General features: G+C 40.6%; 1 protein-coding gene and 1 pseudogene across 1 annotated transcript in view; one reads left to right on the forward strand and one right to left on the reverse strand.

Annotated features, from left to right (window-relative positions):
* CRACD (capping protein inhibiting regulator of actin dynamics) overlaps nt 1-27,445 on the forward strand; it is a 280,286-nt gene that overhangs the window by 49,816 nt on the left and 203,025 nt on the right. The window contains 1 exon segment of the mRNA XM_038556160.1: nt 5,506-5,663. The gene's annotated coding sequence lies outside the window, so the exon portion shown is untranslated.
* LOC119876944 lies at nt 665-25,923 on the reverse strand (annotated as a pseudogene).

Genomic DNA, 27,445 nt, shown 5'->3' on the forward strand with positions numbered 1-27,445 from the left:
AAATACTTTTGCCAACATTATCTTGTGACTTTTTGGACAATGGATAGAACAGTAGGTTTGGCGTTAAAGGCCTAGGTTAATATATTGTTTTGGCCATTTCTAGCCAAACTGATTCATGCCAGGTTACCTCCTCTGAGCTTTGCCTCATCTTACTTAAAGTGGGCATAATAATAATTGAACAAGTACTGCATGTGGAAGTGCTTTGTAAGGGATGTACAAATATGACTTATTAGTTTTTCACTTGAGTTTACATATATGGATACACCTCAGAGAACAGATTCTGGCCAAGTTATCCTTGTTCTTTCATGGTATTTTACCTCAGCCTGTTTACTTATAAATTAGAGAGATTTTCCTTTAGTTGTGAAGAATAAATGAATTAGTGTTTAGTATAACGAGGAGAGTGCAACACTTAGAGTGCCTGGTATAGTTTAGGAGTACAAATGTACAGGCCTTAAAAATCTCCTACCTTAATTTGAAGTAGGATTTCATGTGCCAGATAAATTGGGTCAGTCTGTAAGTGAAAGGAGCTTGTATTGCTCCAGCCACAGAGCTTCTTATCCTGCCTTTTGTTAGCAGTAAACATGATGCTTCCCTCTCCCTCTCTGCTCTGTTGCTGCTTTTGTTACCGGAGGGTTCACTTTGCAGATTTTTTTTCTGAGCCCTATCACTTTTCTTGATAGAATGTCTGCTGTTAAGTTGCCACCTATGGGCATTATTTCCTGTAGGGAACCTAGCCGGTGTGTGTATAAGAATCATTCAGACAAAGTCATTTTGGTGAGAATATTACAGGATTTTATGGTCTGCAACACTGGGTTCCCAGTTGAATTGCTTCAAGTACTTACCTAAAAAGGAGAAGGTTTTATTTCATGGGCTGAGTTTCAAGTTATCCTTAATTTGTATAAAAAGTTCTTGATGAGAAGTTTTACATTTACTATGTATCTTCACTTGAAAATTTTATTTAAAAATGGTTTCATTTATTTAACAGAAATACATTGAACGGCACCTATGTGCCAGAAACTACTCTGGTGAGGGGATTGAGTAGAGACACACATTCTCCCTTCCTTGAGTTTATGTAGTAATCTGGAAGGTATACTTTTTTTTTCTCCGTTAAAGTTTAATAGAAACAACAGAAGATCAAAAGTGATGCCCTGCTACTGTACACATCAGTTGGCCTGCCCCATAGCACAGCTCAGGCCATTCTCTCCAGAGGAAGAAAGGCTGGCCTCCCCAAACCCTGCAGGAAAGGCCTGTCTTGTCCCATACCACATCTGCACAGAGTCTAAAGTCTTGTTTTAAGCATGACAGTAGTACAAAAAAAGATTCTGTTTTCATGGATGCCCACTACAGCCCGGCCCTAAAATGGCGAGGCGCTCACTTCTGCTTAGAGAAATATTCTTTGCTCTTCTGGGCATCAGGCTTTATGGTATCACTGCCAGGCTTCCAGCCAGCTGGGCACAATTCCCCATGCTTGTCAGTGAACTGGAAGGCCTGAACCAGTTGCAGAGTCTCATCCACAGAGTGACCAACAGGAAGGTCATTTACAGTGATCTGCCAAAGGATACCTTTATCTATGATAAAGAGGCCCCTGAACAAGATGCCTTCATCAGCCTTTAAGACTCCATACTCCTGAGCAGTGGTATGCTTGGGGTCTGATACCAAGGGAATGTTCATAGGTCCCAGTCCTCCTTGTTTCATGCCAGGTGACAGAAATGAGAATCCACAGAAGCACCAATCACTTGACAGTTGAGTTTCTTAAATTCTTCTGCCCTGTCACAGAAAGCAATGATCTCCGTGGGGCACACCAAGGTGAAGTCAAGAGGATGAAAGAAGAATACGATGTATTTTCCTTTGTAGTCAGACAGGCTGAGGTCTTTGAACTGGCCATCTGGCATAACAGCCGTGGCTTTGAAGTTGGGAGCAGGATGCCCAATTTTGGCATTTCCTGAAGACATCTTGCTATCTGAAGAGAATAAGCGCCGAAGACCAGTCAGAAAGAAGATGCTGGAAGGTATACTTTAAATGAGTAGTTAAATTCACATGTGATGACTATAATGACAAGGGAAATGCAGGGTTCAGGGAAGTTCTAACAGACTGTTGCAGGGTCATCTGCCTCACACCCCATTTCTAGGATCACCGCTTATACCCAGTCATCCACCTACTTATTGTTAAAGCTGACCCAATGATGGGATCATGGTTGATTGGTTCAAAGGTGAGCACCTGTTAAGCTAGGCCAATTACTTCTCCCCCAGGAATTTTTGAAAGGTAACGGAGGTGGGGATCCCTGGGTGGCTCAGCAGTTTAGCGCCTGCCTTCGGCCCAGGGCGTGATCCTGGAGTTCCCGGGATCAAGTCCCGCATCAGGCTCCCTGCATGGAGCCTGCTTCTTTTTCTGCCTGTGTCTCTGCCTCTGTCTTTCTGTGTGTCTCTCATGAATGAATAAATATAATCTTTAAAAAAAAAAAGAAAAAAAATATAACAACAGAAAATCCAAGGACTTTCTGGATGTCTAAACATGGGAGCTCTTCTGGCAGCCAGAAGGCCTGGAGGAGGGGAAAAAGCCCCCAGTAAGAGCATGGGAGGAAATGAATCTGAAACTCAGAGAGGTATGGAAACCAGAGACAGATAGAAAGTTCTGGCAGCATTTGGGTTGCTGGTTAGAGGTCTTTGTGAGATCCAACCTGGGTACCCAGAATTTTTAAAATAAATTTCCCTTTCTTTTTTTGCTTAAGGTAGTTTGGGTTGAATATCTGTTGTATGACACCAGAGCACATACAGACATGTATGGCTTGGGAACCTAACCCAAATGAAGGAATCAGGGAAAGCCACTTGCAACATATGTTTACACGGTGTTTTATTTCTAGTTAGATTCCCTGGTTAGCCCATAAATGATTGTTTAACCCCTAGTGTAGCTACAATTGATTTTTGTTTCTCCTTAGAATGGATGGATTCATTCATTCATATTGAAGACCTGGTACGTTCTAGGGGCTAGGCATTGGAGAAGTAAAAATATTTACAATGTACTGCCTCTGAGGAGCATTTGCTCTCTACTAAATCTCTTGCCTATGTTGTCATACGCAGACACAGGCTAATCTGTGAAACTAACTTCTATATGATATTATGTCTATGGTAAATGCATTTACTAGTTAGTGGGGAGAAAAATTTGTGCCCTTTAACTATTGCAGTTCATTAACGCAATGAATATTTTTTTGAATACCTTTTATGTGTCAGGCACTGTTCCAAGCTCTGGAAATAGTGATGAAGAAAAGGTTCTGCTGTTTTGAAGCTTAAATTTTAGTTGGGGGGGATCCCTGGGTGGCGCAGTGGTTTGGCGCCTGCCTTTGGCCCAGGGTGCGATCCTGGAGACCCGGGATCGAATCCCACATCGGGCTCCTGGTGCATGGAGCCTGCTTCTCCCTCTGCCTGTGTCTCTGCCTCTCTCTCTCTCTCTGTGTGTGACTATCGTAAATAAAAAAAAAAAAATTAAAAAAAAATTTTAGTTGGGGGAGATGGGCAATAAACAGGGAACAAGAGGCACCTAGGTGGCTCAGTCAGTTGAGTGTCTGCCTTTGGTTCAGGTCATAATCCCGGGCCCCTGGGATGGAGTTCTGCATCGAGCTGAGCAAGGAGCCTGCTTCTCCCTCTCCTATCTGCTCGTTCTCTCTCTATCTCTGTCTCTCTCAAATAAATAAAATCTTAAAAAAAAAAAAAAGAACAAATAAGCAGAAAATTTACTCAATGGCATGTGCCATGAAGAAAAATAAAAGAAGAGCCCCTAAGTGATGTAGCCAGTTAAGCATCTGACTCTTGGTTTTATCTCAGGCCATGATCTTAGGGTTGTGAGATCAAGCCTATGTCAGGCTCTGCACTCAACACGAAGTCTGCTTCAGATTCTTTCTCTCCTTCTCCCCCCATGCCCCACTTGTGCTCTCTTACTCTCTCTCTCTCTTTCTAAAGTAAATAAATCTTTAAGAAGAAAAAAGAGAATGCTGTGGACAAGGGTGACTGAGGAACGGGGCAGTGGAGAGTGACTTAGGGATCAGAGAAGATGTCACTATAGAAGGAGCTTTTCAGCTGAGATGCACCTGACTCAGGGAAAGAAGGGAACAAGGTGCTTCCAGAAATGTGCTTCTCCACCAGCTATGAGATGGGGAGTACTGGGTCCTGAGGAGCAGTCCTTTTGGTATAGGCATGGACTGTCCCAGGTAGAGGCCTGGACTGACAAGTAGCTGTGGGTGGCATTTGAGCACTAAATTGACTGGTCCAAATCAAAATATTCAAGGGTTAAATGTATACTGGATTCTGAAGACTTAGTATGAAAAGAAAAAATAATGTATTATTTAAATATTAATATTGAGTATACAATGAATTGATAATATTTTGACATAATTATATAAAATAAATGATTAAAATAAATTTCATTGGTTCCTTTTACTTTTTTAATGCGACTGCTAGAAAATTCAAAATTGGACCTGTGACTCGTGTTGTTTTTCTGTTGGACAGCACTGGTATGGGTGAATTAGCCAGTGCTTTGGACTTAGACTGATGGAGGTTTGAGTACTTACTGGGGTGTTGTAGTGTTTTGTTTTTTTTTTTAATCAAATTTCTTTTTTTTTTTTTTAAGATTTTATTTAGTTGTCTTTTATTTTTTTTAATTTTTATTTATTTATGATAGTCACAGAGAGAGAGAGAGAGAGAGACAGAGACACAGGCAGAGGGACAAGCAGGCTCCATGCACCGGGAGCCCGACGTGGGATTCGATCCAGGGTCTCCAGGATCGCGCCCTGGGCCAAAGGCAGGCGCCAAACCGCTGCGCCACCCAGGGATCCCTTAAGATTTTATTTATTCATTCATAGAGACACAGGGAGAGAGAGAGAGAGAGGCAGAGACACAAGCAGAGGGAGAAGCAGGCTCCATGCAGGGACCCGACGTGGGACTCCATCCCCGGTCTCCAGGATCATGCCCTGGGCTGTAGGCAGCGCTAAACAGCTGCGCCATCGGGGCTGCCCTGTTGTAGTGGTTTCTGTTTTTGTTTTGTTTTGTTTTGTTTTGTTTTTTACTGTGGACAGTTTACTTGATTCTCCTCAGTTGGTTTTCATCTATAGTGGAGCTAATCATACTGTCTTGTAGAGTTGTCTTGAGGATTAAATCAGACTTGATAGAGTGTCTTCTGTGTGCCAGGCACTGGGAAGTCATGATGGCCTGATTTAGAAATGTTAGTTCCTTTCCCCACTCTGTGATGTGACATAAGTTAGGCCTGCCTTGTGGTTACTTGAGTTTGTTTGGAACTAAGGAGTGACTGTTGAGAAATTGCTGTACAGGTTTATGACACTATATATATTGATTTGCATTTTTGCCTTATATTTATTCTCATCTTACAAATAAAGAGATTACAAATTTAGCCAGGTTGGCCCTGTAGAATTACCTAGGCACACAGAACCTGGCCTCCTGTTTCCTGCCTCCCGGCTAACTATCCTTCCTTTGAATGGCTGTCGTTTTTCTCCACAAGGTAGGTGAGTTCTTCCACTGGAAGCCCTGAAAAGGAATTCTGCTGCCAGATTCCATGCCAAAGTGATGCCTTATCTTCTAAATGTCGTTGATACTCTTGTTCTACAAAAGTGACAATACCAGAATCCTGAAGACCTTGTTTATGCTTCAAGAGATTAGGTAACCAGAAGCCCTTCTGGCCCAAGGCCATGTAAGATAGTGATTGGTTGGAAGAGAATGCTGATGCCTTTTATTTTGGCAGAAACTCAAAGGCTTTTCCTTCCTTGGTGGTCTCTGTTTCTCTGTCAGTAATGGATGCACCTTGCTGGCACGTCCTGGGCTTCGGGTTTGGGACACTGGCAATTAAAATGATTTGGTTCCGATAGGGAAACTTTAAAATGATCTCATTTGGAAGACTGAATGCGGCTTCTTGTTAAGATCGGAAGTCAATTGCATAGCATGGACAAGTTTGCCTAAATTTTAGTTCAAGTGTTATTTATTGACCCTGGTGTTAGAAAAAATGGTTTTCTATCTTTCTTTTTTTAAAGATTTATTTGAGAGAGAGCACATGAGAGTGAGCATGGGGTGGTGAAGGGGCAGAGGGAGAGGGAGAGGGAGAGGGAGAGAATCTTGAGCAGATTCTCCACGAAGCATGGAGCCTCAAACCCAATGTGGGGCTTCATTTCACAACCCTGAGATCATGACCTAAGCTGAAATTATTAAGAGTCGGCTGCTTAACCAACTGAGCCACCCAGGCATCTTGGTGTTTTACTATCTTATTAAATATCTGAGGGATTTGAAAATTGTATTTGGAAAACTATTCTAAATATAGTGAAAACTGTGTTGGCTTATACATATATGTTTTCTTCCACTAATTACTTGCTTCCTTTGAATCCTTGTGTCTCAAATTGCTTACACTATCTTCCCTAACAGGTCTTAATAATGTTTGCAACTCCACTCCATTGGCTACTGCAGTCCTTTGACTGGAAATGTGGGCATAAGAAAATATAGGAGAAATTTATGTATAATAATCTATGCATTTATATTCATTTATATGTATTCCAGAATTCCATATACATTTAACAGAATTCTCTGAAATCTTAAAAATTATATTTCTTGTAACAAAAGCAAAGAAATGTAATTATTTTATGTACCGATTTATATATCCACCAGTAGAGGAAGAGGTACAATTTATCTACATCCTTATCACCATTCATTATTGACAGCTTGCTTGTTGCCCATTTCATGAGAATAAAATGATATTTCTTAGGATTTTTGACCTGTTGGATCTTCCCCTCTGTGAATTTGCTCCGTCATCAGTGTTATTCATTTACCATTTGTGTTTTGGTTTTGTTTTTTGCCTTCGAGTTTCAAGGAAATCTTTATATATTGTGGATCTTCTCTCTGTCAGTTCTTTGTCTTTTAGCTTTGTTCATATTGTCATCAGTCAGGAAGAAGTAAGGAACCCTAACAGTTTCTTCCTTTATGATTGATAGTTTTTTTTTTTTTTTTTTTTAAGAAATGGCATAAAGCTAAATGTGAGTTGAGAATGGTATTTTAAACAAGATGTTAAAATAGAACTAATAAAAATATTGATAAATTATATTACATCAGGGATCCCTGGGTGGCGCAGCGGTTTGGCGCCTGCCTTTGACCCAGGGCGCGATCCTGGAGACCTGGGATCGAATCCCACATCGGGCTCCCGATGCATGGAGCCTGCTTCTCCCTCTGCCTGTGTCTCTGCCTCTCTCTCTCTCTCTCTCTCTGTGAGACTATCATATAAAAAAAAAATTAAATTATATTACATCAAAGTTTAAAACATAATGTATAGTTTAAATCCTATCATATTCTCATTCTTTCATTCATTCAACAAATATTTATCCTCCACAGTGTGCCAGGAACTTTCCTAGGCTCTGAGGATATAGTTGTGTACAAAAATCCCTATTCTCTTTCACTTCCATTTTGGTCACAGGGTCAAAAATAAATTTAAAATCAAGAACATGCAGTTTAGGCATGCCTGGGTGGCTCAGTAGTTGAGCATCTGCCTTTGGCTCAGGTCATGATCTCAGGGTCCTGGGATTGAGTTCTGCATCGGGCTCCCCTTGAGGAGCCTGCTTCTCCCTCTGCCTATGTCTCTGCGTCTCTCTCTGTGTCTCTTATGAATAAATTTAAAAAAACTTAAAAAGGGGATCCTTGGGTGGCTCAGCGGTTTCGCACCTGCCTTTGGCCCAGGGTGTGGTCCTGGGTCCTGGGATCGAGTCCTGTGTCGGGCTCCCAGCATGGAGCCTACTTCTCCCTCTGCCTGTCTCTCTCTCTCTCTCTCTCTCTCTCTATGTTTATCATAAAAAAAAAAAAACCTTAAAAAAAAAAACATGCAGTTTATCAATACTGTCATTATCACAATGGGGAAATATCAATGACTGCCATAGAGAAACAGCAGGGAAGGGGAATATGGGAGTGTTACAGTTATAAATAGAATTGTTAGGGAAGCCTCACTCAGGAGTAATGTTTGGGCAAAGACCTGAAGAAATCAGGGTTGTAGCATGTGGCTGTAATGGGAAAGAGTAAACTAAGCTGAGGACAGAGAGGGTGGAAAGGCTCTGAATTGATGGTGTGCCTGGAATAGCAGGCACTGGGTGGCTGGAGTGGACTTAGGTAGGGGAAATGTAGTGGGAGATGAGGTAACCTAGTACCCTCATGTGAGACCTTGAAGGCCATTGCAAAGACTTTGGCTTTTACCTCAGTGGGATGGAAAGTCGTTGGACGATTCTGACAGAGAATGATATAATCTAACTTTAAGGGTCACTTTGATGTCTGCATGGAGAATAATAGGGGGCAGAGACCAGGTAGGAGGCTCTTGCTTATATAGTTGAAACATAATGGTCTGTTGGAGTGATGAGTAGTAGTCAGATTTTAGATATGTTTTTATATATTTCATATTTTTCAAAGGTAGAACCCAGAAAATTTGATGATGGTTTGGATGTGGGAAGTGAGAGAAAGACAAGAGTCAAGGATGATGCTGAAGTTTTCTGTCTGAGCCATTGGAAGTTTGGAGTTGCTATTTATTGAGATGGGGAAGATTGTGGAAGGAGCAGGTTTGGAGGGGAAGGTCAGAGGTTCAGCTTTGGGCATATTACATTGGAGATGTCTATTAGCTATTCAAGGAGAGTTGGTAGAAGTTGCAAAGGAATATATGAGGTTGGAGTTCAGGGGAGAGAACCAAATTGGAAATAAACATTCAGGAAACATCAGTATATGCTGAATAGTTGGTATTTAAAGGTATGAGACTGGATGAAGTTACCCAGAGAATGAGTATAAATTATGAGAAGAAGAGACTCAAGATCTGAGCCCTGGACTACTTCAATGTTTAGAGGCTTGGGACATGAGGAAGACTCAGCAGAGACTGAGAAAGTCTCCAGTGAGGTAGTGATGAGGAAATTCTGGAGCCAAGATAGTGTTTTGAGAAAAGAAGGAGCAATCCACTGTGTGTGTGATGCTGCTGACAGAAAAAGGATAATAAGGACTGAGAATTGACCATTGGATTTAGCCATATGAAGGTCATTGGCGACATAAGAGCAGTTGAGTGGAATGGTGGTAGAGACAGACTTATTAGAATAGGTTTAAGGGATAGTCGAAGGATCTGAATTGGAGACAGCAAAGAGAGACGGCTTTTTAAATTTTGCTGTAATGTAGAGCAGAGAGATGGGACAGAAGTTATAAATGGAGACAAAGAATTTTTTTTAAGATGGGAAATATAGCCTGTTTATGTTCCAACATATGCCAACTGGATGCTTGAGTGGGAAAATTAATGATGTAGGAAAAGGGGGGAGAATTGGTGGAGCCTGCCCTGTTGAGTGGCTAAGAGTGGATGAAGTCTGATTTACAAAGTGGAGTGGTTAGCCTTAGGAAAATGGAAACATCATTCACAGTAGTAGGAGGGAAGAGAGAATACCATACATGCAGCCAGCTACAGATAGGCAAGTGGATGCAGTGGTGAGAGCTTGTGGAAGTTTTAGAGAAGCGGCATTTTCATTTTTGATCTGATTTTTAGTTGGCAGTTATTTTTATTTATATATTTTTAGGATTTTATTTATTTATTCCTGAGAGACAGAGAGAGAGAGAGAGAGGCAGAGACACAGGCAGAGGGAGAAGCCAGCTCCATGCAGGGAGCCCCACATGGGACTCGATCCCGGGACTTCCCAAGATCATGCCCTGGGCCGAAGGCAGGTGCCAAACCGCTGAGCCACCCAGGGATCCCCTAGTTGGCATTTTAAGGAATGATCTTTGACCCGTTCTTCCCTTAGTTGCTAATATTCTATACATCAACACTTAAATTTCTCTAAAGGAACCCTAAAATAAAATTGTATGTTTGTTTAGTTTTCAAACCATGAATATTTTGCTGGATTTTGCTTATCCTTTAATATATATATATATTTTTTTAGATTTTTAAAAAAGATTTTATGTATTTATTCATGAAAGACACACAGAGACAGAGACACAGGCAGAGAAGCAGGCTCCCCACAGGGAGCCTGATGTGGGACTTGATCCCAGGACCACAGGATTATGCTCTGAGCCAAAGGCAGATGAGCCACCCAAGCATCCCTATATTTTTTAGGTTTAATCAATTAATTTATTTGAGAGAGAAAGAGTGTGTGCACATGTGAGTGGGAGGAGGGGCGGAGGCAGAGAATCTCAAGCAGATTGTATGCTGAGCGTGGAGCCTGATGCAGGGCTTGATCTCATGACTTGGGCCGAAAAACTGGGAGTTGGACACTTAATGACTGAGCCATTCAGGTGCTCCAAAGTATTTTTTAATGGCAAGTCTAATGAACCAAACTTCCAGTTTGAAGTTCTGGTATTTTAAGCTGTGTTTGCACATTGACTTGATGAATGTTCTTTTTTGTTTTGTTTTGTTTTAAGATTTTATTTATTTATTCATGAGAGACACAGAAAGAGAGGCAGAGACATAGGTAGAGGGAGAAGCAGGCTCCCTGTGGGGAACCTGATGTGAGACTCGATCCCGGGACCCTGGGATCATGCCCTGAGCCAAAGGCAGATGCCCAACTGCTGAGCCACCCAGGTGCCCCAATTTGGTGAAAGTTTTATTGCAGCACACACAGAGTACCTAGTAAAGTTACTTCGAAATTAAAGGAAAATTATCTGGCACCTATGTGAAAAAATGTGTGAAACACAAAGAACTTAAGGATTTCTGGTGGAGTGGCACAATAGATTCTGCTATGGACAGGTTGTAAAATCTGCCTTGATTTTTCATATTTTCATAGATGAAATTTTGAAAATTTTTTGAAATTTTAAATTTTCATATATGATGACATAAGTTTAGTGTTAACTTTTTATATATGCATATACTTGTACTATTTTGGTAAAAATGGAAGTAACTATTAGTATGGTCTTAGGAAATTCTACAAAGTGTGATCAACTTCTAAAAATAATATTAATTATTGAGGCTTATTCTGACCTAGTCTATAAGAATAATTTTAATTGTCACAGATTAGAGCTCTTACTTCATTTTTAGTAACTGATATAATTAACACTTCTTCCACTTAATAATAACAAGAACTTAAGGTGTCAACAGGATAATTCCCAGAGGTCAAGAGCTAGTTTCCCAGGAGACCTCCATATTGACACTTGATACTACCACCAATACCTACCTATTCTTTACCAAGGTAAACAATGTGAATTCTCTGCTGAATTTCTGCTCTGTTCGTTACATTAAAAACAGCATTGGTGTAGATTTGGTGAGCATTGATTGAGGAGCGGGTAGCTGTTTACTTTTACTTAAGATATAGGTAATTGTGGACCTCTGTCTGAATCATCAAAATCTGATTTGAGAACTTGGATCTTCATCTTTCAAGAGTATTGTAGGCCCTTTAGAGTCACATAGAAGACTTTGGGGAGGCTGGACTTGTAACCTTCTGCTAATGACTACCTTATTCAAGTACTATTTTTTAAGGCCAGGATCTGACATTAGTGTTTGATAATCTCTGTTTTTCTTTTTCTCTCCTCTTTTTTTTTTTTTAATTTTAATTTTTTTTTCTCTCCTTTATTTTCTTGAATGAATTTGGACCTTGTAAATACCTATTCTTTTGGGACATGCTTTGATGCTGTATTCACCTGCCTTTGGTATGACTTGGTCTAAACCACATTTTATCTAGGTTAAAAATAACAATGTGGCTTAAGAACAGTGTCCTTCAGCTGCCCACATTGGGCATTTTAAGTTTTGGCGTATTAACTGTTCCGAAATGGCCAGTTTCCATGATCCTCAGTGTCCTTTGATGGTTTTGCCCTAATGAGACCTGGCTCTCTTTCCTGTGGCTTACAGGCTCAAGAAAGGAGGCTCTGTGTGGGTTAGCAGACATTGAGACTTTTGCAGGCCAAGCCAACAGAGTTCAATTTGTCACTCACTGGGCTAAATTAAGTGAGCAGCATGCTGGAAATGGGACAGACTGGCCAACTGTGCCTCGTACAATGCCATATGTGTTGCTATAGACTATGGAATGGCGATGTCTGTTGATTAGCAGAGCCTATTGAAGTAAATGCTGAGGAAATCATATGTATGTCATTTTTGGCACCAGATGTTAGTTCGTGGAAACCAGTTGTGTGGTGTTTTTCCAATCAGATTATTTCTAGACAATGAATTTTTGTTAAAAGACAGTTATTTATTTTTAATGTCAGAAAGAATTAACCTTGCTTGAATAGCATACCTAGATATGTAATAATTGATGTACCCAATTTTAAGCAGCCCTAAATACAAATTGTCCATAGGTTAATTATGGAAAAGTGTGACATTTTAGTAACTAGAAGCAAACAGTTATAAAATTAGAACGGTTAACAAATTTAAATTAGTTTAAGTTAGTAGTTTTGCTATCTCTTCCTACAAACCCGTCAGTATGAAGATTTAAAGCTTTTCTATTGTTACGGGTTCAGTTGTGTCCTCAGCAAAGTTCATATGTTGAAATCCTAACTCCTAGTATCTCAGACTGTGACTACTTGGAGATAAGATCTTTACAGAAATAATTAAGTTAAAATGAGGATTTTTCAGTAGACCCTAATCCAACGTGACTAGTATTCTTGTAAGAAGAGAAAAGCTGGACAGAGACATACACAGGTGAGAGGCAACGCGAGGACACAGGAAAAAGATAAGGCATGGTGAGAGGCTTTAGAAGGAACCAGCCCTGTTCCCACCTTGATCTTAGACTACTAGGCTCCACAACTGTGAGAAAATAAAGCCACCCAGTCTGGCGGTACTCTGTTAAAACAGAATTGCAAACTAATACTAATACTGGTGTCAGCAAGAGAATAAAAACATAAAAGATTTTATGGGTCAATAAATAAATGGAAATTTTAAAACCTTAATCTAGATTTCAAATGATCTGAGTGGGGAAACCATTGCATGGGCCTTCTGCTGCCTGGTGTCAGAGCCCCTGCTGAGATGGCAAGTAGTGAGCACAATAGAAAACCATGAGATTTTAGATCTGTAAGGGAAGGACCTTAGATATCATCTGTTGCAACTTCCTTGGTTACAGAGGAGGAAACTAACACTTGAAGCACTGGAGGATTCATCTAGGAGCACATGGTTACTTATTGACATATCCATGCCTGGAACCCAGATCTTTCTGGTTCAAGACCCAACCCCTTTTTTCCTCAAGGTGGTACCTATATGACATCAGGTTCTGCTGTTTTGGCAAATTCGATTTGAGAAACAATGTGTTTTTCTTCTGTTCTTTCTTGTTGATGTTGTTAAGAAAATTTTCCAGTTCAAGGGATCCCTGGGTGGCTCAGCGGTTTGGCCCAGGGTGCAATCCTGGATTCCGGGGATCGAGTCCCGCGTCAGGTTCCCAGCATTGGAGCCTGCTTCTCCCTCCTCCTGTGTTTCTCCCTCTCTCTCTCTCTCTATCATAAATAAATAAATAAATCTTTTTAAAAAAATAATATTTTCCACTTCAAAAAGGTATAAAGAATAACATAATAATTACCTGGGCCTCCACCACCTACTTTAAGCTATTAAAATATTACACATTGAATTAAAGCACCTTCCCTGGTCATATAGCCTTCCCTATCCTTTCGAGGTAACTACTGTCTCAAATTTGTCATTTAGCTTTCCTATGTATCTCTCTGTACTCTTATTAAAATTGAGTGTATTACAAAGCAATATATAGATTCATTGTACAAATATTAAACATATAAAAGGTATGTCAAATATATCCTTCTTAGTTGGTATTCCACTCATTCTTGTATATGAAAGTCAGCTTTCTTCGTATATATTGCTCCACTTCACTCATTTCCACTGCTATATTGTTTTCCATTTTATGAATATACTATATTTCTGTATTCTTTTTGCTGATATTTAGGCTGTTTTTAGTTCCAAAATGATGCTGCTATGAATATTCTTAAATGTAATTTCCTGTGCATGCGTGTGAAAGCTTATTTAGGATATGTATCTGTGGGTGGAAGTGCTAAGTCATAGGTTGTGTACATTTTCAGTCTTTCCAGATACTGCCAAATTGTTCTGCAAAGTGGTTGCACCAGTTTACATTCCTACTTAGTAGTATGGGTACCCGTTCTTTCACATCCTTGCCAGCCATGATTTTGTGCCAGTCTAATGCATTTTAATTTCCCTCATTATGAATGAATATCAGCATCTCTTTATGTTTATTGGCCACTTGGGTTTTTTTAAGTGTATTTTTTTTTTCTTTTTCTAGTCAGAGTCCTAGAGACAGAATGGGTTTGAGTGGTCCTGGTGTCCATCTCTTCATTTTATAAGTGAGGAAACAGGGGCTAGAGAAATGTAGGGACTAGTTTAAGGTCCCCAAACAAAAATTTGGGGGCTATGCTTCCCTGTCCTCTGTTCTATTTTACCAAATAGTCAAATCATGCATTTGGGTGAATTACCTTTTTGGTTTTGTTAAGAACAGAGTCTAGAGCTAAACTGACTAATCAGAAGAGTTTAATTAGTGAGTATGTGGATTACATATGTGACACTGTTTTATTGGAATTTTCTGAAAACCCAAACCATCATCTCCTTGTTTAAAACCCTTCTGGGTTTCCCATTGCTCCTTGGAAAGTCAAAACTGCTTAGCTCTCTCTGTTGGATTGGGTCCCTCCTGCCTCTTCAGGCTCTTCTGGGTCCCTCCTTGTCTGTTCTCCAGCCAGACTGGCTTTCTTTTGGCTTCACACTTGGCTTCACAACTTGCTGTGCTCCGTTCCTCAGCAGGGCCTGTGTGTTCTCACTCTGCCTGCAGCTCTCTCCCCCACCTTCCCTCCTTCTGGCTCATTCTTGTACAGGTCTCCCATTGTCACTTCCTCAGGGAAGCCTTCCTGAACACTCCCACTAGCCCATATCCCTTCTCAGTGCTCACAAGGCCCAATACCTTTCATAACACTCATCACAGCTGTAGGTTTACACTTATGTGTACAGTTATTAAGGTATCACTTCTTCGTGAGCCCTTAGTCCCAATGAAGTCAGGGACTGTGTTTTGGCTCACCATTCAATCCCTGGCTTTTAGCAGTGTGCCTGACATATGGTTGGAACTCACTAAATATTCGTGGAATAAGTAAATGAGTAAATGGTTCATCTTTAAAAAGCTCATCTTACCTAACTCTCTGGAGGCAAACTGTCTATAGCTGATTGGACTCACCCATTTGCTTCTCAGTATAGCCCTGCGCTACGTTCTTCAGGAAAAGAGCAATACTAAATGGACTGTGTTGAAGATTTATATTCATGACTCAAAGTATATAGCAAGGAGAGAGGAGAGAAAAAGGAAAAAGGAGAATTAGAGCTTGGAAGGAGGAATGCTAGACGAATAGTTGCCTGATCAGAGAGCCTGCAGAATGGGCCATTTGAACTCTCGGAGTTAGGCTGGGTGAACTCCTAATCTAAGAGAGTCTGGACAGTGGTTTGATGGGCCACTTATTAACATAGAAGGGAAAGCTTCTGAATAGATCTTAGCTGGGCCTTTCCTTTGAAGATTCTGGTTTGAAGAACTCAAAATGAGGGTGCACTGTAAGAATAAAAAGCAGTTTTGCTCCCTCTCTCAAACTATTGCTTTTACTTGTACAAGACAAATATGGGTTCTGTATATGACTAATATTTTGTTACCTTAATCCTTAAAGAATAATGTAACTCCTAGCACAGTCCTTTGAGAGTCTGTTTCCAAATAGAAATCTTGCTTTAATTATTAGATTTTTCTTATTCTGTGTCTTTTGTACATCTCAGTATTGTCCAGGATAGAAGAAAAGAGGGGACTTCTTTACCCTTTCCTGAGTATGTCCATAATTCTTAAAACACTACATCTCCATAATTCCTCAATGTTATTCTTTTTTTTTTTTTACAGATTTCTTTATTATTTTAGAGAGAGAGCATGAGTGGGGGTGGAGGGGAGGAGAGAGGAGCAAAGGGAGAGGGAGAGGAAGAGAGAATCCCAAGCAGACTCCCTGCTGAGCACGGAGTCCAATGTGGGGCTTGATCTCATGACCCCAAGATCATGACCGGAGCTGAAATAAAGAGTCGGACACTTAACTTATTGTGCCATCCAGGTACCCCACTTCAATGTTATTCTTAATTCACTACGAAAAGAAATAAGTTATTTCTGGATTGTTCACTTAGCAGTAGGTAGCAAGCATATGTTTTCAGGATGTGATAACAAACTCAAATTTTCTGTTTAGTTTTGTTATCTCTTTCTTAGCCAGAGAGTTAAGAACTTCCTTTGTAAATCTTCATTTCCTTCATAGCTGTGAGAAGTCAGGGTTCTCAATGGAACATGCTCCATGAGCTCTATGCTTTCACTAAAGGCAAAGAACAGCTATGGTGTTGCAAGAATGCCAAGTAGGAATATTGAAGCAAATAAGCAAAACTGCCTGTGCCCAAGTAAGTGTAATGTCTTTTGTTATAAAACAGAAGGTATTTGCCTCTAGTACATTATTGATCTTTCAAATGACTCTTTAAGGTAGTTATGAGTGTTCAGTTATTTTTATATTTATTTATTTATTTATTTAATTTATTTTTAAAAAGATTATTTATTCATGAAAGAGAGAGGCAGAGGGAGAAGCAGGCTCCATGCAGGGAGCCCAATGTGGGACTCGATCCTCGGTTTCCAGGATTACGGCCTGAGCCAAAGGCAGGTGCCAAACCGCTGAGCTACCCAGGGATCCCCTATTTTTATTTTTGACAAGGTAACAATAACTGAAACTCTTGAGTTTGGGTTGTTTTGTATGGTAGGAACACAGTGCAAAGTTAAATCTGTTCCCATTTTTAATAAAATAATAAGACTTAGCTGTAATTAAAAGGACCTATTTTGTTTTTTTTTTAATTTATTTTTTATTGGTGTTCCATTTACCAACATACAGAATAACCCCCAGTGCCTGTCACCCATTCACTCCCCCCTTCTACCACCCCTAGTTCTTTTCCCAGAGTTAGCAGTCTTTACGTTCTGTCTCTCTTTCTGATATTTCCCACACATTTCTTCTCCCTTCCCTTATATTCCCTTTCACTATTATTTATGTTCCCCAAATGAATGAGAACATATAATGTTTGTCCTTCTCCGACTGACTTACTTCACTCAGCATAATACCCTCCAGTTCCATCCACATCCAAATAAATGGTGGGTATTTGTCATTTCTAATAGCTGAGTAATATTCCATTGTATACATAGACCACATCTTCTTTATCCACTCATCTTTCGATGGACACCGAGGCTCCTTCCACAGTTTGGCTATTGTGGCCATTGCTGCTATAAACATCGGGGTGTAGGTGTCCCGGCGTTTCATTGCATCTGAATCTTTGGGGTAAATCCCCAACAGTGCAATTGCTGGGTCGTAGGGCAGGTCTATTTTTAACTCTTTGAGGAATCTCCACACAGTTTTCCAGAGTGGCTGCACCAGTTCACATTCCCACCAACAGTGTAAGAGGGTTCCCTTTTCTCCGCAACCTCTCCAACATTTGTTGTTTCCTGCCTTGTTAATTTGCCCCATTCTCACTGGTGTGAGGTGGTATCTCATTGTGGTTTTGATTTGTATTTCCCTGATGGCAAGTGATGCAGAGCATTTTCTCATATGCATGTTGGCCATGTCTATGTCTTCCTCTGTGAGATTTCTGTTCATGTCTTTTGCCCATTTCATGATTGGATTGTTTGTTTCTTTGGTGTTGAGTTTAAGAAGTTCTTTATAGATCTTGGAAACTAGCCCTTTATCTGATAGGTCATTTGCAAATATCTTCTCCCATTCTGTAGGTTGTCTTTTAGTTTTGTTGACTGTATCCTTTGCTGTGCAAAAGCTTCTTATCTTGATGAAGTCCCAATAGTTCATTTTTGCTTTTGTTTCTTTTGCCTTCGTGGATGTATCTTGCAAGAAGTTACTGTGGCCGAGTTCAAAAAGGGTGTTGCCTGTGTTCTCCTCTAGGATTTTGATGGAATCTTGTCTCACATTTAGATCTTTCATCCATTTTGAGTTTATCTTTGTGTATGGTGAAAGAGAGTGGTCCAGTTTCATTCATCTGCATGTGGATGTCCAATTTTCCCAGCACCATTTATTGAAGAGACTTCTTTCTTCCAATGGATAGTCTTTCCTCCTTTATCGAATATTAGTTGACCATAAAGTTCAGGGTCCAATTCTGGGTTCTCTCTTCTGTTCCATTGATCTATGTGTCTGTTTTTGTGCCAGTACCACACTATCTTGATGACCACAGCTTTGTAGTACAACCTGAAATCTGGCATTGTGATGCCCCCAGATATGTTTTTTTTTTTTTTTTAAATTCCCCTGGCTATTTGGGGTCTTTTCTGATTCCACACAAATCTTAAAATAATTTGTTCTAACTCTCTGAAGAAAGTCCATGGTATTTTGATAGGGGTTGCATTAAATGTGTATATTGCCCTGGGTAACATTGACATTTTCACAATATTAATTCTGCCAATCCATGAGAATGGAATATTTTTCTATCTCTTTGTGTCTTCCTCAATTTCTTTCAGAAGTGTTCTATAGTTTTGAGGGCATAGATCCTTTACATCTTTGGTTAGGTTTATTCCTAGGTATCTTAGGCTTTTGGGTGCAATTGTAAATGGGATTGACTCCTTAATTTCTCTTTCTTCAGTCTCATTGTTAGTGTATAGAAATGCCACTGATTTCTGGGCATTGATTTTGTATCCAACAAAAATGTCTTTTTGTTGTCTGATTGCTGAGGCTAGGACTTCCAGTACTATGTTGAATAGCAGTGGTGAGAGTGGACATCCCTGTCTTGTTCCTGATCTTAGGGGAAAGGCTCCCAGTGCTTCCCCATTAAGAATGATATTTGCTGTGGGCTTTTCGTAGATGGCTTTTAAGATGTTGAGGAATGTTCCCTCTATCCCTACACTCTGAAGAGTTTTGATCAGAAATGGATGCTGTATTTTGTCAAATGCTTTCTCTGCATTGAATGAGAGGATCATATGGTTCTTGGTTTTTCTCTTGCTGATATGATGAATCACATTGATTGTTTTACGGGTGTTGAACCAGCCTTGTGTCCCAGGGATAAATCCTACTTGGTCATGGTAAATAATTTTCTTAATGTACTGTTGGATCCTATTGGCCAGTATCTTGTTGAGAATTTTTGCATCCATGTTCATCAGGGATATTGGTCTGTAATTCTCCCTTTTGGTGGGGTCTTTGGTTTTGAAATTAAGGTGATGCTGGCCTCATGGAACGAATTTGGAAGTACTCCATCTCTTTCTATCTTTCCAAACAGCTTTAGGAGAATAGGTATGGTTTCTTCTTTAAACGTTTGATAGAATTCCCCTGGGAAGCCCTCTGGCCCTGGACTCTTGTGTCTTGGGAGGTTTTTGATGACTGCTTCAATTTCCTCCCTGGTTATTGGCCTGTTAAGGTTTTCTATTTCTTCCTGTTCCAGTTTTGGTAGTTTGTGGCTTTCCAGGAATGCGTCCATTTCTTCTAGATTGCCTAATTTATTGGCGTATAGTTGTTCATAATATGTTTTTAAAATCGTTTGTATTTCCTTTTGTTGGTAGTGATCTCTCCTTTCTCATTCATGATTTTAATTTGAGTCTTCTCTCTCTTCTTTTTAATAAGGCTGGCTAATGGTTTATCTATCTTATTAATTCTTTCAAAGAACCAACTCCTGGTTCTGTTGATCTGTTCCACAGTTCTTCTGGTCTCGATTTCGTTGAGTTCTGCTCGAATCTTTATTAACTCCCTTCTTCTCTTGGGTGTGGGATCTATTTGCTGTTTTTTCTCTAGCTCCTTTATGTGTAAGGTTAGCTTTTGTATTTGAGTTCTTTCCAGTTTTTGAATGGATGCTTGTATTGCGATGTATTTCCCCCTTAGGACTGCTTTTGCTGCATCCCAATGATTTTGAACGGTTGTATCTTCATTCTCATTAGTTTCCATGAATCTTTTTAATTCTTCCTTAATTTCCTGGTTGACCCTTTCATCTTGTAGCAGGATGGTCCTTAACCTCCACGTGTTTGAGGTCCTTCCAAACTTCTTGTTGTGATTTAGTTCTAATTTCAAGGCATTATGGTCTGAGAATATGCAGGGGACGATCCCAATCTTTTGGTATTGGTTCAGACCCGATTTGTGACCCAGTATGTGGTCTATTCTGGAGAAAGTTCCATGTGCGCTTGAGAAGAATGTGTATTCAGTTGAGTTTGGATGTAAAGTTCTGTAGATATCTGTGAAATCCATCTGGTGTAGTGTATCATTTAAAGCTCTCATTTCTTTAGAGATGTTGTGCTTATTTAGAAGACCTATCCCGGGTAGAAAGAGCTAGATTGAAGTCACCAAGTATAAGTGTATTATTATCTAAGTATTTCTTCACTTTGGTTATTAATTGATTTATATATTTGGCAGCTCCCACATTTGGGGCATATATATTGAGGATTGTTAAGTCCTCTTGTTGGATAGATCCTTTAAGTATGATATAGTGTCCCTCTTCATCTCTCACTACAATCTTCGGGGTAAATTTTAGTTTATCTGATATAAGGATGGTTACCCTTGCTTTCTTTTGAGGACCATTTGAATGGTAAATGGTTCTCCAACCTTTTATTTTCAGGCTGTAGGTGTCCTTCTGTCTAAAATGAGTCTCTTGTAGACAGCAAATGGATGGGTCCTGCTTTTTTATCCAGTCTGAAACCCTGCGCCTTTTGATGGGGTCATTAAGCCCGTTCACGTTCAGAGTTACTATTGAGAGATATGAGTTTAGTGTCATCATGATATCTATTCAGTCCTTGTTTTTGTGGATTGTTCCACTGAACTTCTTCTTAAAGGGGAATTTTAAGAGTCCCCCTTAAAATTTCTTGCAGAGCTGGTTTGGAGGTCACATATTTTTTCAGTTGCTGCCTGTCTTGGAAGCTCTTTCTCTCTCCTTCCATTTTGAATGAGAGCCTTGCTGGATAAAGTATTCTTGGTTGCATGTTCTTCTCATTTAGGACCCTGAATATATCCTGCCAGCCCTTTCTGGCCTGCCAGGTCTCTGTGGAGAGGTCTGCTGTTACGCTAATACTCCTCCCCATAAAAGTCAGGGATTTCTTGTCTCTTGCTGATTTAAGGATCTTCTCTTTATCTTTGGTATTTGCAAGTTTCACTATTAAATGTTGAGGTGTTGAACGATTTTTATTGATTTTTATGGAGGGATCTCTCTATTTCCTGGATCTGAATGCCTGTTTCCCTTCCCAGATTAGGAAAGTTTTCAGCTAGAATTTGTTCAAATACATATTCTGGCCCTCTGTCCCTTTCGGCACCCTCGGGAACCCCAATTAAACGTAGGTTTTTCTTCCTCAGGCTGTCGTTTATTTCCCTTAATCTATCTTCATGGTCTTTTAATTGTTTGTCTCTTTTTTCCTCAGTTTTCCTCTTTGCCATCAACTTGTCTTCTATGTCACTCACTCGTTCTTCCACCTCGTTAACCCTCGTCGTTAGGACTTCTAGTTTGGATTGCATCTCATTCAATTGATTTTTAATTTATGCCTGATTAGCTCTAAATTCTGCAGTCATGAAGTCTCTTGAGTCCTTTATGCTTTTTTTTTAGAGCCACCAGTAGCTGTATAATAGTGCTTCTGAATTGGCTTTCTGACATTGAATTATAATCCAGATTTTGTAACTCTGTGGGAGAGAGGACTGTTTCTGATTCTTTCTTTTGAGGTGAGGTGTTCCTTCTAGTCATTTTGCTCAGTGAAGAGTGGCCAAAAGCGAGTTGTATTGGGAAAAGGAGAAAAAGAGAGGAGAGAAAGAAGGAAAGAAAAGAGAAAGAGAAAAAAGAAAAAAGGAAGAAAAAAAAAAGAAAGAAAGGAAAAAGGTGGGGGAACGAAACAAATCAAAAAGCAAAACAAAACAAAACAGAAACAAACAAAAAAACCTCGGGGGAGTATCTTCTGATTCTGTGTACTTTAAGTCCCTTGACTTCCCCTGGAACTTGTCCCTCTAGCTGGTCTTCTGGGGGAGGGGCCCGTTGTGCTGATTTTCAGGTGTTAGCACTTGGGGGAGCTGCTCTGCCCACTGCCTGGTGCAGGGCTCAGTGGGGTTGTTTACCCCGTGAGGCCCCAGTAGGACCAACCCCAGTGGCTGCGGCAGGTCTACAGCCCTGGATTCAGCTCCCGCAGGAACTACTCCGTCTGCAGGGCCTGGAGGCTCTGGGGCGGGGCCGCTGATCTGCTCAGCTCGGGGCAGGAGCGTCCTTGCTGTCCTGGGCCCTCCCGGCCTCTGCCTGTCCCGGGGGGAGGCCAGATCCTGGGTTGTGTCCCGGCGCCCAGTGCTCCGGGGCCTGCGCTGTTGGATTCGTGCTCCGGGCTGCGCAGCCCCCTCCACGGAGCCGCCGCCCGAGCCCCTCGAGCTGCTCCCGGAGCTGTACAGCCCCCTCTGCTCGGAGCCTCTTCCTCCGCCCGAGCCCCTCGGAGCTGCTCCCGGCCGCGCAGCCCCCTCCTCACGGTGCCTCTTCCTCAGCCCGAGCCCCTCCGAGCTGCTCCGGGTCCCGCTGTGCGCGCTGCAGCCTTTAGGGAGCTCGGCGCACTCTCCTGGGGCGCAGGTGTCTGTTACTGTCCCAGGGAGCCCGAGGGCATCCCCGCCCTCCTGGGTCCTGCTCCAACTCCCTGCGGGCCCCTTTCCGCCTGGGAAGGTTGGTGCAGCTCCTGCTTCTCCGGGACGGGGCTCTCCTGTCCTGGGGACGCTCGCCCCGGCCTCAGCCCGGCTCCTCGCGGGGCCGCTCCCTCTTGGAGGCCTTTTGTTTATTTCTTTTTTCCCCTCTTCCTACCTTGATAGAAGCACGAACTCTTCTCACTGTAGCATTCCAGGTGTTCTCTCTTTAATTCTCAGGCCGAATTCATAGATTTTCAGGAAAATTTGAAGGTTTTCTAGGTGATTTGGTGGGGACAGGTGATTTGGAGACCCTACTCTTCCGCTATCTTGCCCCTCCCCTCCAAAGGACCTATTTTTTGTGATTGTATGAGGGTAAGATGAAATAAATGTGAGTTTTTAGGTTTATTGATTGCTTCCTACGTGATAAGTTCTGTGTTAACTGTTGGCTATTAATTATTATTGTTATAATTATCTGATGCCTTTCAATATTGCAAATTTAGGTTGTCTTTTTCAGTGAAGAGACAGCATCCTCTCTAACTACTAATACCTATATTTCTTTTCTTTTCTTTTTTCTTTCTTTTATTTTGGATATACCTATATTTTCTGTCAAAATTTATCAAGTCTATAGATTTAGCTAGAGCATCATTCTAAATGTGAAATATCTATGATGTTGGATATTTATTAAGCTAATCATACTCCTATCTTTCCATTCTTGATACTCTGCAGTTCCATCCCTGGAAAATCTAATTGCTTCTTCCAGAGCTTTGGCCTAGTACCCTATGTAATCTTTTTGTGACCTTTACCTACAGAATTCTTCTAACCCCAAGCTCTTGTCCTTATTAAAACCTATTTTCTGAAAAGTTGCTGGGTAGGTATTGAAGTTACTATGGTATAGCTTGGTCTCGTTTTGAAGGACTTTCAGACCCAGGTGGAATGGGGTATGGGGTGTTTTTCTGTGGGTAGTGTCCTTTCTGATATACCTTGATGCAGAGACAGAATTGTCCCTTCAAGTTTGGCCTTCTTGGCTTTTTAAAGCTCTTCATAAAAACCCATTTGTTCTCAGGCCACAGTTCCTCAAGCCAAATCTTCCCCATCCTTTAGACTTCTGCTGGAGTTGGGAGAGGCCCTTGGGGTCCTTAGAATTAGAAACCATGAATAGCTAACAAAGCACAGGAGATATGATAAAGGAGATACGAAGTTCATGTCCCACAAGTGGATCCTACTCTATAATGAATTCTAAGACTAAATTCTGGAGACTGCTGTTGTTTAAAAGCACCTCATCCTTGTTGAAGGAGATTTGTACGTTTCTTGACCTTCTGACACTGCCAGTCTTAAGAGTATATTTGGAAAGTTCCAAAGCTGGCTGGATTGATTTATTCTACCTGCACACCTTTTCAGTATGAGCTGTGTGGAAATTTTCTCATCAATCATAAGAAAGCTACTTTATAGTCCACACAGGTCATGTAGTTCCCTAATGCAAATAGCAGGCCGCTTATCTGAACATGGTGAGGGAAATCATTATTCTTTTTCCCTCTCTTTTCTTGGTTCCTCTGTAATAGCTTGGTCTTTGATAATTGGATCTTATTTGGGTTGTGTAAGAACATGAGAATATTTAATGAGCACCACTGAGCTGTGATGGTGGTCCTGGTAGAAAAGACTAATATATATTTACTAGAAAAGCACAAGACGTTTTCAAGCCCAAGCTCTCTGGATTCATCTTTTTTTTTTCTCTGGATTCATCTTAAGGCTGTGCAACTTAGAAGGTGCTTTGGGTGGCACCAGAGATAATTCGTGACACTTGCCAGCCTTGCACATGAACAACCTTTTTTTTTTTTTTTTTTTTAAAGATTTATTTATTTATTTATTCAGAGAGAGCAAAAGAGAGGCAGAGACACAGGCAGAGAGAGAAGCAGGGTCCATGCGGGGAGCCGGACGTGGGATTCGATCCCGGGTCTCCAGGATCACACCCCGGGCTGCAGGCGGCGCTAAACCGCTGCGCCACCGGGGCTGCCCTGCACATGAACTTCTAATGGAAGCAGGTACATACTGTTGAAAGAGCATTAGTGCCTAACTCAAACTGCCTGGGGTCATATCCTGGGCTGACCACATACTGAATGACCTTGAACAGGTTGTTTGCCTTCTTAGTACCTCTGTTTTTCCCCTGTATGTAATAGAGGCAGTGATAATACTTACTTCAAAGGGCTGTTGTATTTATAATGTGCTTATAACAATGTCTAGCACATATGTACTCAGTAAATTTTAGCTACTGTCATTCCTTTTCTCCTTTTTTCTTGTTTCTACCTGACACATTTCATCCTTTCTTTCCTTCTTTACAGTTCTCCATCTTGTCATTTCTTTAGCTTTTGGACCTGGCAGGGCCCACCAGCTCTGTCAGTCCCAGTGGTCTGTGCAGGGCTACCTCTTGTAGAAATGAGGTGTCTTTCTTTCTGTTTAGTAAGCTTCCAAGTTAAAGTTTCCTTTTTAGGTCACTGGATGGAGATACTCATTCTGCCTTGGGGGAGGTGAACACAATTGGTTGTGCTAGCTGATATAGGGATTTATTGCTGGGAGGCAAGAAGAGAATGTGTTGATTCCAACAAAGAAGTTATTTTAGGCCATGGGTCTCACACATTAGTAAATAAATACTTAACTCTTTAGGAAGGTAACTACAGTTTAGTCTAAGTTAGGATTCAAACATTAGGCAATTGCTAGTTATTGCCAAATTTTTAATCTTATTTAATAAAAGAGACCATAAACACTGTGTATGTAGATCCCCAGACTATGTTAGATCTAAAGATGCTGAGGGTCTTTTTGCTCTGGAAAGGTAATTATTGAAGTTTTCAGAGGGAAAATAACTCTGTTCCGTTTGTTTTAGATGGAGTACATGAAAAACAGGTAACTATTTTAGGCCAGATAGGCTAGTTAGCTTAGTTGTCTGCCTGCTTCCATTTTTTAACTCCAAAGAGAAAGATATATTTATATTTGAGAAACATGGCCTTAACTAAGTGATCAAGATTAACACTACCAATAATACAATATATCAGTACCCCTGATACAATGCACATGAAGGACATAAATCACTTCTCTCGTATTTTTGCCTAAAATGCATAACCTCAATCTAGTCATGAGAAAATATCAGACAAATTCAAATTGAGAAAATACACAAATACAAATAACTCACCAGTACTTATCAAAAGTGTCAAGGTCACCAAGGATAAGGAAAGACTGAGGAGGACCTGTCACAGATTAGAAGAGATCAAGTAGTGGTAACAACTAAATGCACGTGGAATCCTGGATTGGATCCTGAAACAAAAACAGGGTCATTAGGAGAACAACTGGTAGAATTTGAATAAGGTATGTAAATTTAGTTAATATTGTTACGCCACTCCTGATTTCCTGGTTTTGATAATTGTACTGTGGTTTTATAGGTTATTAACATTAAGGAATGGTGAGTAAAAGCTATATATGAATTCTAAAATGTTGGTAACTTTAGGGGTAACTGGGTGGTTCAGTCAGTTAAACGTCTGCCTTCGCCTCAGGTCATAATCCCAGGGTCCTGGGATCAAGCCCTGCATGGGGCTCCCTGCTCAGTGCAGAACCTGCTTCTCCCTCTCCTTCTGCCTGCTGCTCCCCACTACATGTGCTGTTTCTCTCTCCCAATAAATAAATAAAATCTTAAAAAAAAGTTTGCAACTTTTATGTAAATTTGAAGTTATTTCAAAGTTAAATATAAAAAAGAAGAAATTAAAATAACATAGGTAAAAATTTTAAATGTAATAAGATTTGGAAGATAAAGTTGAGGAAAACTCCCAGAAAGTACAGAAAAAAGAGAAAAATATAAGAAAATTAGACTGTCAATACTAGAGACCCAACATCCAATCACAGGAAATACACAGAGAAGGAGAAATGGAGGGAAGAAGGTCATCAAAGGTATAATTCAAGATTTCACGGAACTGGAGGACATTAAAAACTTAGCACAACAGATGCAAGTAGATCCACATTGAAGTTTAGGTGTGACATTGCAAAATATTTGGGTTAAAGAGAAGACCTTAAAAGCTTTCAGAGAAAATGGAGAGAATAGGTTGTATACCCAACGTTAAGAATCAAACTGGCATCAAACTTCTCAGCAGCACTGCTGAAACCCATGGGCACAGTAAAGCAGTAGAAAGAATATAGTACGAAAATGAAGCAGTGGCCTTCAGATTCTGAGGGAGGTATTTCTAGCCATCCCCTTTTACCTGAAGTATGCCTATCCCTTTCCCTGGAACCCCCAACCAGGATATTGGAAGCAGAACTCCTGAGCATAGCTGCTCCATCAATTCAGCCCCTGCCCCCTGCCTACCCTCCTCATCCCTGCAATCCTGCTCACCTGCTCCTTTCTGGCTACTTCCTTTTGGTGATACTGTTTTGTATGCCAGAACAGGAAAGAGAAAAAAATAAAGTGAAATCCAATACCCACCCACCCCTCAAATAATTACACCTTCAGTGTATGAGGGTAAAATAAGTATATTTTCATACATTCAGGATTTCACCATTTTTACTTCCTAGCAAATTACTAAAAGAGAATCTTCATCAAAGTAAAGATGTCAAAAAAGAGAGGGACAAATCTGATAAGCAGGAAACAGTAGCTTTAACACAAAAGTGAAGCAAAGGGAATGCACAGGGTGTTGGTGAAGGAAAAATCTCAAAGATGACAACTCTGTTGTTAGCCTAGAGAGCAAAATAGTCCAAATTTGAACAGATCCAAAATCTTCAGGGGCCATGTAACTACAAAGATGAAATCAACAGAATTTGTTATTTAACTCATTAAGAGAAATACAGTTTGTGGAGTATTTTCAAAATAATTGCAGTTATGTACATTCAAAAAATTAAAAACAAGATAGTTGCTG

Source organism: Canis lupus, chromosome 13 (assembly GCF_011100685.1).
Source record: "Canis lupus familiaris isolate Mischka breed German Shepherd chromosome 13, alternate assembly UU_Cfam_GSD_1.0, whole genome shotgun sequence".
NCBI classification, from domain to species: domain Eukaryota; kingdom Metazoa; phylum Chordata; class Mammalia; order Carnivora; family Canidae; genus Canis; species Canis lupus.